Source organism: Salvelinus alpinus, chromosome 8, assembly GCF_045679555.1.
Source record: "Salvelinus alpinus chromosome 8, SLU_Salpinus.1, whole genome shotgun sequence".
In the NCBI taxonomy this organism is placed as follows: Eukaryota; Metazoa; Chordata; class Actinopteri; order Salmoniformes; family Salmonidae; genus Salvelinus; species Salvelinus alpinus.
In genome coordinates, this window is record NC_092093.1 from 3,265,491 (window position 1) to 3,278,779 (window position 13,289).

Here is a 13,289-nt window from a genome sequence, read left to right on the forward strand (position 1 = left end):
TAATTTGTCCACCATTCATTTTTCTCATAGATTGACAAAGACTCCAGCCACCCTAGTCATAGACAAGTCTCTCTGCTACCGCACTGCTCTCTGCTACCAGAGCGCCAAGTCTAGGTCCAAAAGGATTCTTAACAGCTTCTACCCGCAAGCAATACGACTCCTGAACAGCTAATGAAATGGCTTCCCAGACTATTTGCACCCCTCCTCTTTTACAGTGCTGCTACTCTCTGTTTATTATCTATGCATAGTCACTTTAACTCTACCTACATGTACACTCGCGTTCAAAAGTTTGGGGTCACCTAGACATGTCCTTATTTTTTAAAGAAAAGCACAGTTTTTGTCCATTAAAATAACATCAAATTGATCAGAAATACGGTGTAGACATTGTTAATGTTGTAAGTGACTATTGTAGCTGGAAACGGCAGATTTTTAATGGAATATCTACATAGGCGTACAGAGGCCCATTATCAGCAACCATCATGCCTGTGTTCCAATGGCACGTTGTGTTAGCTAATCCAAGTTTATCATTTTAAAAGGCTAATTGATCATTAGAAAACCTTTTTGCACAGCTGAAAACTGTTGATCTGATTAAAGAAGCAATAAAACTGGCCTTCTTTAGACTAGTTGAGAATCTGGAGCATCAGCATTTGTGGGTTCGATTACAGGCTCAAAATGGCTAGAAACAAAGAACTTTCTTCCGAAACTCGTCAGTCTGTTCTTGTTCTGAGAAATGAAGACTATTCCATGAGAGAAATCGCCAAGAAACTGAAGATCTCGTACAACGCTGTGTACAACTCCCTTCACAGAACAGCACAAACTGGCTCTAACCAGAATAGAAAGATGAGTTGGAGGCCCCGGTGCACAACTGAGCAAGAGGACAAGTACATTAGAGTGTCTAGTTTGAGAAACAGATGCCTTACAAGTCCTCAACTGGCAGCGTCATTAAATAGTACCCGCAAAACACCAGTCTCAATGTCAACAGTGAAGAGGCGACTCCGGGATGCTGGCCTTCTAGGCAGAGTTCCTCTGTCCAGTGTCTGTGTTCTTTTGCCCATCTTAATATTTTATTTTTATTGGCCAGTCTGAGATTGAGCAAAGCCCTGTGTGATAGGGGACCTTTATGTTGAATAGCAGAAATCTGTCCCTGAAGCGGGAACACAATCTGATTGGCTCCTTGATATCACAGAACACACAACCCACACTAGAGGAGACTCATTAACATTACAGTACAGGGTTAATACAGACACTGGAGGAGAATCATTAACACTACAGTACAGGGTTAATACAGACACTGGAGGAGACTCATTCACAATACAGTACAGGGTTAATACAGACACTGGAGGAGACTCATTAACACTACAGTACAGGGTTAATACAGACACTGGAGGAGACTCATTAACACTACAGTACAGGGCTAATACAGACACTAAAGGAGACTCATTAACACTGCAGTACAGGGTTAATACAGACACTAGAGGAGACTCATTAACACTACAGTACAGGGTTAATACAGACACTGGAGAAAACTCATTAACACTACAGTACAGGGTTAATACAGACACTGGAGGAGACTCATTAACACTACAGGGCCCGCAACGAGGGTCCCCAGTCCGGGGCCCGCAACGAGAGTCCCAAGTCCGGGGTCGGCGATGAGGGTCCCCGCACCAGAGGCGCCACCAAAGTGGGGTGAGCCAGAGGTGGAGCGGGGTCCACGTCCCGCACCAGAGCCGCCACCGCGGATTGATGCCCACCCAGACCCTCCCCTAGAGGTTCAGGTTTTGCGGCCGGAGTCCGCACCTTTGGAGGGGGGTACTGTCACGCCATGACCTTAGAGAGCCTTTTTTATGTCTCTTTTTGGTTTGGTCAGGGTGTGATTTGGTTAAGCTTCACGGTCGTTTTGTATTGTTTATTGTTTTGTTGGCGACATTCAAATTAAAAGGAATATGTACGCTGACCACGCTGCACCTTGGTCTTCTTCCAGCATCGGCCGTGACAATATGTGTGATTGTTAATGGGTCAATTGATGACAGTAACACTAGTTTAAAGGATCATTCATGTTATTAACTGTGGTCTACATTCATGTTATAGACTGTGGTCTACATTCATGTTATAGACTGTGGTCTACATTCATGTTATAGACTGTGGTCTACATTCATGTTATAGACTGTGGTCTACATGCATGTTATTAACTGTGGTCTACATTCATGTTATTAACTGTGGTCTACATTCATGTTATTAACTGTGGTCCACATTCATGTTATAGACTGTGGTCTACATTCATGTTATTAACTGTGGTCTACATTCATGTTATTAACTGTGGTCTACATTCATGTTATTAACTGTGGTCTACATTCATGTTATTAACTGTGGTCTACATTCATGTTATTAACTGTGGTCTACATTCATGTTATTAACTGTGGTCTACATTCATGTTATAGACTGTGGTCTACATTCATGTTATAGACTGTGGTCTACATTCATGTTATAGACTGTGGTCTACATTCATGTTATTAACTGTGGTCTACATTCATGTTATTAACTGTGGTCTACATTCATGTTATAGACTGTGGTCTACATTCATGTTATTAACTGTGGTCTACATTCATGTTATTAACTGTGGTCTACATTCATGTTATAGACTGTGGTCTACATTCATGTTATTAACTGTGGTCTACATTCATGTTATTAACTGTGGTCTACATTCATGTTATAGACTGTGGTCTACATTCATGTTATTAACTGTGGTCTACATTCATGTTATTAACTGTGGTCTACATTCATGTTATTAACTGTGGTCTACATTCATGTTATAGACTGTGGTCTACATTCATGTTATTAGACTGTGGTCTACATTCATGTTATAGACTGTGGTCTACATTCATGTTATTAGACTGTGGTCTACATTCATGTTATTAGACTGTGGTCTACATTCATGTTATTAGACTGTGGTCTACATTCATGTTATTAACTGTGGTCTACATTCATAGTATAGACTGTGGTCTACATTCATGTTATAGACTGTGGTCTACATTCATGTTATAGACTGTGGTCTACATTCATGTTATTAACTGTGGTCTACATTCATGTTATAGACTGTGGTCTACATTCATGTTATAGACTGTGGTCTACATTCATGTTATAGACTGTGGTCTACATTCATGTTATAGACTGTGGTCTACATTCATGTTATTAACTGTGGTCTACATTCATGTTATAGACTGTGGTCTACATTCATGTTATAGACTGTGGTCTACATTCATGTTATAGACTGTGGTCTACATTCATGTTATTAACTGTGGTCTACATTCATGTTATAGACTGTGGTCTACATTCATGTTATAGACTGTGGTCCACATTCATGTTATTAACTGTGGTCTACATTCATGTTATAGACTGTGGTCTACATTCATGTTATTAACTGTGGTCCACATTCATGTTATAGACTGTGGTCTACATTCATGTTATTAACTGTGGTCTACATTCATGTTATTAACTGTGGTCTACATTCATGTTATAGACTGTGGTCTACATTCATGTTATAGACTGTGGTCTACATTCATGTTATAGACTGTGGTCTACATTCATGTTATAGACTGTGGTCTACATTCATGTTATTAACTGTGGTCCACATTCATGTTATAGACTGTGGTCTACATTCATATTATAGACTGTGGTCTACATTCATGTTATTAACTGTGGTCTACATTCATGTTATAGACTGTGGTCTACATTCATGTTATTAACTGTGGTCTACATTCATGTTATAGACTGTGGTCTACATTCATGTTATAGACTGTGGTCTACATTCATGTTATAGACTGTGGTCTACATTCATGTTATAGACTGTGGTCTACATTCATGTTATTAACTGTGGTCTACATTCATGTTATAGACTGTGGTCTACATTCATGTTATTAACTGTGGTCTACATTCATGTTATTAACTGTGGTCTACATTCATATTATAGACTGTGGTCTACATTCATGTTATAGACTGTGGTCTACATTCATGTTATTAACTGTGGTCTACATTCATGTTATAGACTGTGGTCTACATTCATGTTATAGACTGTGGTCTACATTCATGTTATAGACTGTGGTCTACATTCATGTTATTAACTGTGGTCTACATTCATGTTATAGACTGTGGTCTACATTCATGTTATAGACTGTGGTCTACATTCATGTTATTAACTGTGGTCTACATTCATGTTATAGACTGTGGTCTACATTCATGTTATTAACTGTGGTCTACATTCATGTTATAGACTGTGGTCTACATTCATGTTATAGACTGTGGTCTACATTCATGTTATAGACTGTGGTCTACATTCATGTTATAGACTGTGGTCCACATTCATGTTATAGACTGTGGTCTACATTCATGTTATAGACTGTGGTCTACATTCATGTTATAGACTGTGGTCTACATTCATGTTATAGACTGTGGTCTACATTCATGTTATAGACTGTGGTCTACATTCATGTTATAGACTGTGGTCTACATTCATGTTATAGACTGTGGTCTACATTCATGTTATAGACTGTGGTCTACATTCATGTTATAGACTGTGGTCTACATTCATGTTATAGACTGTGGTCTACATTCATGTTATAGACTGTGGTCTACATTCATGTTATAGACTGTGGTCCACATTCATGTTATAGACTGTGGTCTACATTCATGTTATAGACTGTGGTCTACATTCATGTTATAGACTGTGGTCTACATTCATGTTATTAACTGTGGTCTACATTCATATTATAGACTGTGGTCTACATTCATGTTATAGACTGTGGTCTACATTCATGTTATAGACTGTGGTCTACATTCATGTTATAGACTGTGGTCTACATTCATGTTATAGACTGTGGTCTACATTCATGTTATAGACTGTGGTCTACATTCATGTTATTAACTGTGGTCTACATTCATGTTATAGACTGTGGTCTACATTCATGTTATTAACTGTGGTCTACATTCATGTTATAGACTGTGGTCTACATTCATGTTATAGACTGTGGTCTACATTCATGTTATTAACTGTGGTCTACATTCATATTATAGACTGTGGTCTACATTCATGTTATAGACTGTGGTCTACATTCATGTTATTAACTGTGGTCCACATTCATGTTATAGACTGTGGTCTACATTCATAGTATAGACTGTGGTCTACATTCATGTTATTAACTGTGGTCTACATTCATGTTATAGACTGTGGTCTACATTCATGTTATTAACTGTGGTCTACATTCATATTATAGACTGTGGTCTACATTCATGTTATTAACTGTGGTCCACATTCATGTTATAGACTGTGGTCCACATTCATGTTATAGACTGTGGTCTACATTCATGTTATAGACTGTGGTCTACATTCATGTTATTAACTGTGGTCTACATTCATATTATAGACTGTGGTCTACATTCATGTTATTAACTGTGGTCCACATTCATGTTATAGACTGTGGTCCACATTCATGTTATAGACTGTGGTCTACATTCATGTTATTAACTGTGGTCTACATTCATGTTATAGACTGTGGTCTACATTCATGTTATTAACTGTGGTCTACATTCATATTATAGACTGTGGTCTACATTCATGTTATTAACTGTGGTCCACATTCATGTTATAGACTGTGGTCCACATTCATGTTATAGACTGTGGTCTACATTCATGTTATTAGACTGTGGTCTACATTCATGTTATAGACTGTGGTCTACATTCATGTTATTAACTGTGGTCTACATTCATATTATAGACTGTGGTCTACATTCATGTTATTAACTGTGGTCCACATTCATGTTATAGACTGTGGTCCACATTCATGTTATAGACTGTGGTCTACATTCATGTTATTAACTGTGGTCTACATTCATGTTATAGACTGTGGTCTACATTCATGTTATTAACTGTGGTCTACATTCATGTTATAGACTGTGGTCTACATTCATGTTATTAACTGTGGTCTACATTCATGTTATAGACTGTGGTCTACATTCATGTTATAGACTGTGGTCTACATTCATGTTATTAGACTGTGGTCTACATTCATGTTATAGACTGTGGTCTACATTCATGTTATTAGACTGTGGTCTACATTCATGTTATTAGACTGTGGTCTACATTCATGTTATTAACTGTGGTCTACATTCATGTTATTAACTGTGGTCTAGATTCATGTTATAGACTGTGGTCTACATTCATGTTATAGACTGTGGTCTACATTCATGTTATAGACTGTGGTCTACATTCATGTTATTAACTGTGGTCTACATTCATGTTATAGACTGTGGTCTACATTCATGTTATAGACTGTGGTCTACATTCATGTTATAGACTGTGGTCTACATTCATGTTATAGACTGTGGTCTACATTCATGTTATAGACTGTGGTCTACATTCATGTTATAGACTGTGGTCTACATTCATGTTATTAACTGTGGTCTACATTCATGTTATTAACTGTGGTCTACATTCATGTTATTAACTGTGGTCTACATTCATGTTATTAACTGTGGTCTACATTCATGTTATAGACTGTGGTCTACATTCATGTTATAGACTGTGGTCTACATTCATGTTATAGACTGTGGTCTACATTCATGTTATAGACTGTGGTCTACATTCATGTTATAGACTGTGGTCTACATTCATGTTATAGACTGTGGTCCACATTCATGTTATAGACTGTGGTCTACATTCATGTTATTAACTGTGGTCTACATTCATGTTATAGACTGTGGTCTACATTCATGTTATAGACTGTGGTCTACATTCATGTTATAGACTGTGGTCTACATTCATGTTATAGACTGTGGTCTACATTCATGTTATAGACTGTGGTCTACATTCATGTTATAGACTGTGGTCTACATTCATGTTATTGACTGTGGTCTACATTCATGTTATAGACTGTGGTCTACATTCATGTTATAGACTGTGGTCTACATTCATGTTATAGACTGTGGTCTACATTCATGTTATAGACTGTGGTCTACATTCATGTTATAGACTGTGGTCTACATTCATGTTATAGACTGTGGTCTACATTCATGTTATAGACTGTGGTCTACATTCATGTTATAGACTGTGGTCTACATTCATGTTATAGACTGTGGTCTACATTCATGTTATAGACTGTGGTCTACATTCATGTTATAGACTGTGGTCTACATTCATATTATAGACTGTGGTCTACATTCATGTTATAGACTGTGGTCCACATTCATGTTATAGACTGTGGTCTACATTCATATTATAGACTGTGGTCTACATTCATGTTATTAACTGTGGTCTACATTCATGTTATTAACTGTGGTCTACATTCATATTATAGACTGTGGTCTACATTCATGTTATAGACTGTGGTCCACATTCATGTTATTAACTGTGGTCTACATTCATGTTATAGACTGTGGTCCACATTCATGTTATAGACTGTGGTCTACATTCATGTTATTAACTGTGGTCTACATTCATGTTATAGATTGTGGTCTACATTCATGTTATAGACTGTGGTCTACATTCATGTTATAGACTGTGGTCTACATTCATGTTATAGACTGTGGTCTACATTCATGTTATAGACTGTGGTCTACATTCATGTTATAGACTGTGGTCCACATTCATGTTATAGACTGTGGTCTACATTCATGTTATAGACTGTGGTCTACATTCATGTTATAGACTGTGGTCTACATTCATGTTATAGACTGTGGTCTACATTCATGTTATTAACTGTGGTCTACATTCATGTTATAGACTGTGGTCTACATTCATGTTATAGACTGTGGTCTACATTCATGTTATAGACTGTGGTCTACATTCATGTTATAGACTGTGGTCTACATTCATGTTATAGACTGTGGTCTACATTCATGTTATAGACTGTGGTCTACATTCATGTTATAGACTGTGGTCTACATTCATGTTATAGACTGTGGTCCACATTCATGTTATAGACTGTGGTCTACATTCATGTTATAGACTGTGGTCTACATTCATGTTATAGACTGTGGTCTACATTCATGTTATTAACTGTGGTCTACATTCATGTTATAGACTGTGGTCTACATTCATGTTATAGACTGTGGTCTACATTCATGTTATAGACTGTGGTCTACATTCATGTTATAGACTGTGGTCTACATTCATGTTATAGACTGTGGTCTACATTCATGTTATAGACTGTGGTCCACATTCATGTTATTAACTGTGGTCTACATTCATGTTATAGACTGTGGTCTACATTCATGTTATAGACTGTGGTCTACATTCATGTTATTAACTGTGGTCTACATTCATGTTATAGACTGTGGTCTACATTCATGTTATAGACTGTGGTCTACATTCATGTTATTAACTGTGGTCTACATTCATGTTATAGACTGTGGTCTACATTCATGTTATAGACTGTGGTCTACATTCATGTTATAGACTGTGGTCTACATTCATGTTATTAACTGTGGTCTACATTCATGTTATAGACTGTGGTCTACATTCATGTTATAGACTGTGGTCTACATTCATGTTATAGACTGTATTCTACATTAACTGTGATGTACAGTATTTTCTTAATCTTGATGATGTCACGCCAGTGACGATCAGACTAACATGGTCTCCTGCTGCTGTCCCGTCCAGAGGCTCCTCGTGGAGAGGGATGCCTACAGAGAGAGAAACACCAAATAATACAGAGCAGAATTAAGCCGATACCAGCTAATTATCAAAATCCAGAAAAGAGACGTTAAATTCTACAACCACCTAAAAGGAAGTGATTCCCAATTCTTCCATAACAAAGCCATCACCTACAGAGAGATGAACCTGGAGAAGAGTCCCCTAAGCAAGCTGGTCCTGGGGCTCTGTTCACAAACACAAACACACCCCACAGAGCTCAAGGACAGCAACACAATTAGACCCAACCAAATCATGAGAAAACAAAAAGGTAATTACTTGACACATTGGAAAGACTTAACAAAAAAACAGAGCAAACTAGAATGCTATTTGACCCTAAACAGAGAGTACACAGTGGCAGAATACCTGACAACTGTGACTGACCCAAACTTAAGGAAAGCTTGGATTATGTACAGACTCAGTGAGCATAGCCTTGCTATTGAGAAAGGCCACCGTAGGCAGACCTGGCTCTCAAGAGAAGACAGGCTATGTGCACACTGCCCACAAAATAAGGTGGAAACTGAGCTGCACTTCCTAACCTCCTGCCAAATGTATGACCATATTAGAGACACATATTTCCCTCAGATTACACAGATCCACAAAGAATTTGATATTTTGATAAACTCCCATATCTATTTGGTGAAATACCACAGTGTGTCATTACAGCAGCAAGATTTGTCATCTGTTGCCACAAGAAAAGGGCAACCAGTGAAGAACAAACACCATTGTAAATACAACCCATATTTATGTTTATTTATTTTCCCTTTTGTACTTTAACTATTTGTATATCGTTACAATACTGTATATAGACATAATATGACATTTTAAATGTCTTCATTATTTTGGAACTTTTCTGAGTGTAATGTTCACTGTTCATTTTTATTGTTTATTTCACTTTTGTTTATTATTTATTTCACTTGCTTTGGCAATGTTAACATATGTTTCCCATATCAATAAAGCCCCTTAAATTGAAAATTAATTGAGAGAGAGAGAGAGAGAGAGAGAGAGAGAGAGAGAGAGAGAGAGAGAGAGAGAGAGAGAGAATGTATTTCGTATGTATTTCGTATGTATTTCAAATACCACAAGGTGGCAGTGTTGTATTATTAAAACACAGTACCTTTTAACAGTGCATGTCTCGTTGGGGGGGTATGGCCAGTACTCTCCTGTCTCCTGTCTGAACGTACCCAGCCTCCATCTACCCTGTTACACAAAATCCTGATCTACAACCACAGAGAAAATAACACAGTTATTTATTATGTGTTATCTAATGAAAGGGCTTGTTACGTGATTATATGGGCATTATGTGATCTCACCTTTAACCACGTCTGAGACACACAGTCTAAAGGGCTTGTCTATCAACCTCTGGGGCGAGGTTGAATCAATCAATCAATCAATCAATCAATCGAGAGAGAGAGAGAGAGAGAGAGAGAGAGAGAGAGAGAGAGAGAGAGAGAGAGAGAGAGAGAGAGAGAGAGAGAGAGAGAGAGAGAGAGAGAGAGAGAGAGAGGGAGTAGAGAGAGAGAGAGAGAGAGGAGGATGAGGAGAGGGAGAGAGATCGAAAGTGAGACAGAGAGAAAGAAAGGTAGAGGCCGAGTGAGAAAAGAGAGCGTGAGAAACAACATAGAAATGTTAACTTTAATTTAGACTCACACTGAGTCACTATGTCGCCATGCTGACTAATACCGTACCAACATCACCATGGTAACCAGCCACACTCGACACTTTCACTACTGTCAGTCACAACACTACTCAGACACTCGCACACTTTCAGATCATTACAGAAGAGAGAAGACACAAATAAAGACATGGTATCAATCAATCTCTCTCAGCGACTTCTCATTTCTCTGTGTGCTCGAAGGGTATTTATGTCAAGAATAATTGTCCACGGGCCATGTACACTATGGATGTTCTTTTGTTTTTGCTAACAATTTTTTTTAAATAATATTGTTGAGTTGTAACATTATTTTATTTTATAAAGCGTTGTGAGTGTACCGACCTCGGACAATAAAGATTTGTGGAATTGAATACGAGAGCGTGTGTCCGTTCCATTCTGGTCCAAAAGGCAGGGTCCAAAGTACCAGGATGTTAGCTTTGGAACAGAAAACTTAGTGGTCAGGTTCTCTCCTGATGTACCACTGGTCGGGACGTGGAACACATCAGATTCTTGGGAGAGAACATAGAACAGCTATAACCCTACGTAGAACACTGTTATAGAACTCTTAGTGGTCGGGACGTAGAACACTGTTATAGAACTCTTAGTGGTCGGGACGTAGAACACTGTTATAGAACTCTTAGTGGTCGGAACGTAGAACACTGTTATAGAACTCTTAGTGGTCGGGACGTAGAACACTGTGATAGAACTCTTAGTGGTCGGGACGTAGAACACTGTTATAGAACTCTTAGTGGTCGGGACGTAGAACACTGTTATAGAACTCTTAGTGGGTCGGGATGTAGAACACTGTTATAGAACTCTTAGTGGTCGGGACGTAGAACACTGTGATAGAACTCTTAGTGGTCGGGACGTAGAACACTGTGATAGAACTCTTAGTGGTCGGGACGTAGAACACTGTTATAGAACTCTTAGTGGTCGGGACGTAGAACACTGTTATAGAACTCTTAGTGGTCGGGACGTAGAACACTGTTATAGAACTCTTAGTGGTCGGGACGTAGAACACTGTGATAGAACTCTTAGTGGGTCGGGACGTAGAACACTGTTATAGAACTCTTAGTGGTCGGGACGTAGAACACTGTTATAGAACTCTTAGTGGCCGGGACATAGAACACTGTGATAGAACTCTTAGTGGTCGGGACGTAGAACACTGTGATAGAACTCTTAGTGGTCGGGACGTAGAACACTGTTATAGAACTCTTAGTGGTCGGGACGTAGAACACTGTTATAGAACTCTTAGTGGCCGGGACGTAGAACACTGTTATAGAACTCTTAGTGGCCGGGACGTAGAACACTGTTATAGAACTCTTAGTGGTCGGGACGTAGAACACTGTTATAGAACTCTTAGTGGTCGGGACGTAGAACACTGTTATAGAACTCTTAGTGGTCGGGACGTAGAACACTGTGATAGAACTCTTAGTGGTTCCGGGACGTAGAACACTGTTATAGAACTCTTAGTGGGTCGGGATGTAGAACACTGTTATAGAACTGTTACTGGTCGGGACGTAGAACACTGTGATAGAACTCTTAGTGGTTCGGGACGTAGAACACTGTGATAGAACTCTTAGTGGCCGGGACGTAGAACACTGTTATAGAACTCTTAGTGGGTCGGGATGTAGAACACTGTTATAGAACTCTTAGTGGTTCGGGACGTAGAACACTGTTATAGAACTCTTAGTGGTCGGGACGTAGAACACTGTTATAGAACTCTTAGTGGTCAGGACGTAGAACACTGTGATAGAACTCTTAGTGGCCGGGACGTAGAACACTGTTATAGAACTCTTAGTGGTTCGGGACGTAGAACACTATTATAGAACTCTTAGTGGCCGGGACGTAGAACACTGTTATAGAACTCTTAGTGGTTCGGGACGTAGAACACTGTTATAGAACTCTTAGTGGTCGGGACGTAGAACACTGTTATAGAACTCTTAGTGGTTCGGGACGTAGAACACTGTTATAGAACTCTTAGTGGTTCGGGACGTAGAACACTGTTATAGCAAACGAAGGCTCTAAAGCGTGACAATTATCATCTCATATGATGGTAAACATCTGACTGTGAGACCTGCCATGTTGACTGGGAGCAGCTAGAAAAGTCAGATAATACATTGGAAGGCCCTAAACTAAACCACAGGTCAAAGGTGAATGTCCCTAACGCCAGGACGACACCAATTACCTTGAAGCCAGCCTGTTTTAAGAACTGTCCAAGCTTGGATATGACATCTTTGATTCATTCCTGTTCCCAGTTCACCTATTACACAAACACAAGAAGAGTTATAATTTTTAGCCCATGACTGCCGATGTACGCCTGACTGTATGGTCAGTACAGCACGCTATTGCCATAGTAATAGGCGTTGCCATGGCGACACATGGTAGTCGTGGTAACTTTCTCACCCGGTCCGTGTTATTGACGGCGACAGCGAGCTGCGTGACGCCCCAGAAGGCCTTGCTCCTGTGTCTGGCCACCCGCCTCGAAGCCTGCCTCAAACTACCCTCTGCTGGAGTCCACTACCGACACCGCAACGTCCACCTGGATACACACACACACACACAGGTTATACACAAACCAGTTGTACACACTAGCATACGTTGTACACACACATCTGAAGGGTCGGCTGAGGACACACTGCATTGACCTTTACTCTGTTAGACCTGAGGCCCGATCTGTATTACAGGCCATAATGAGGATATATTCCGATCTGTATTACAGGCCATAATGAGGACATATTCTGATCTGTATTACAGGCCATAATGAGGACATATTCTGATCTGTATTACAGGCCATAATGAGGACTTATTCTGATCTGTATTACAGGCCATATTCTGATCTGTATTACAGTACATAATGAGGACATATACTGATCTGTATTACAGGCCATAATGAGGACATATTCTGATCTGTATTACAGGCCATAATGAGGACATATACTGATCTGTATTACA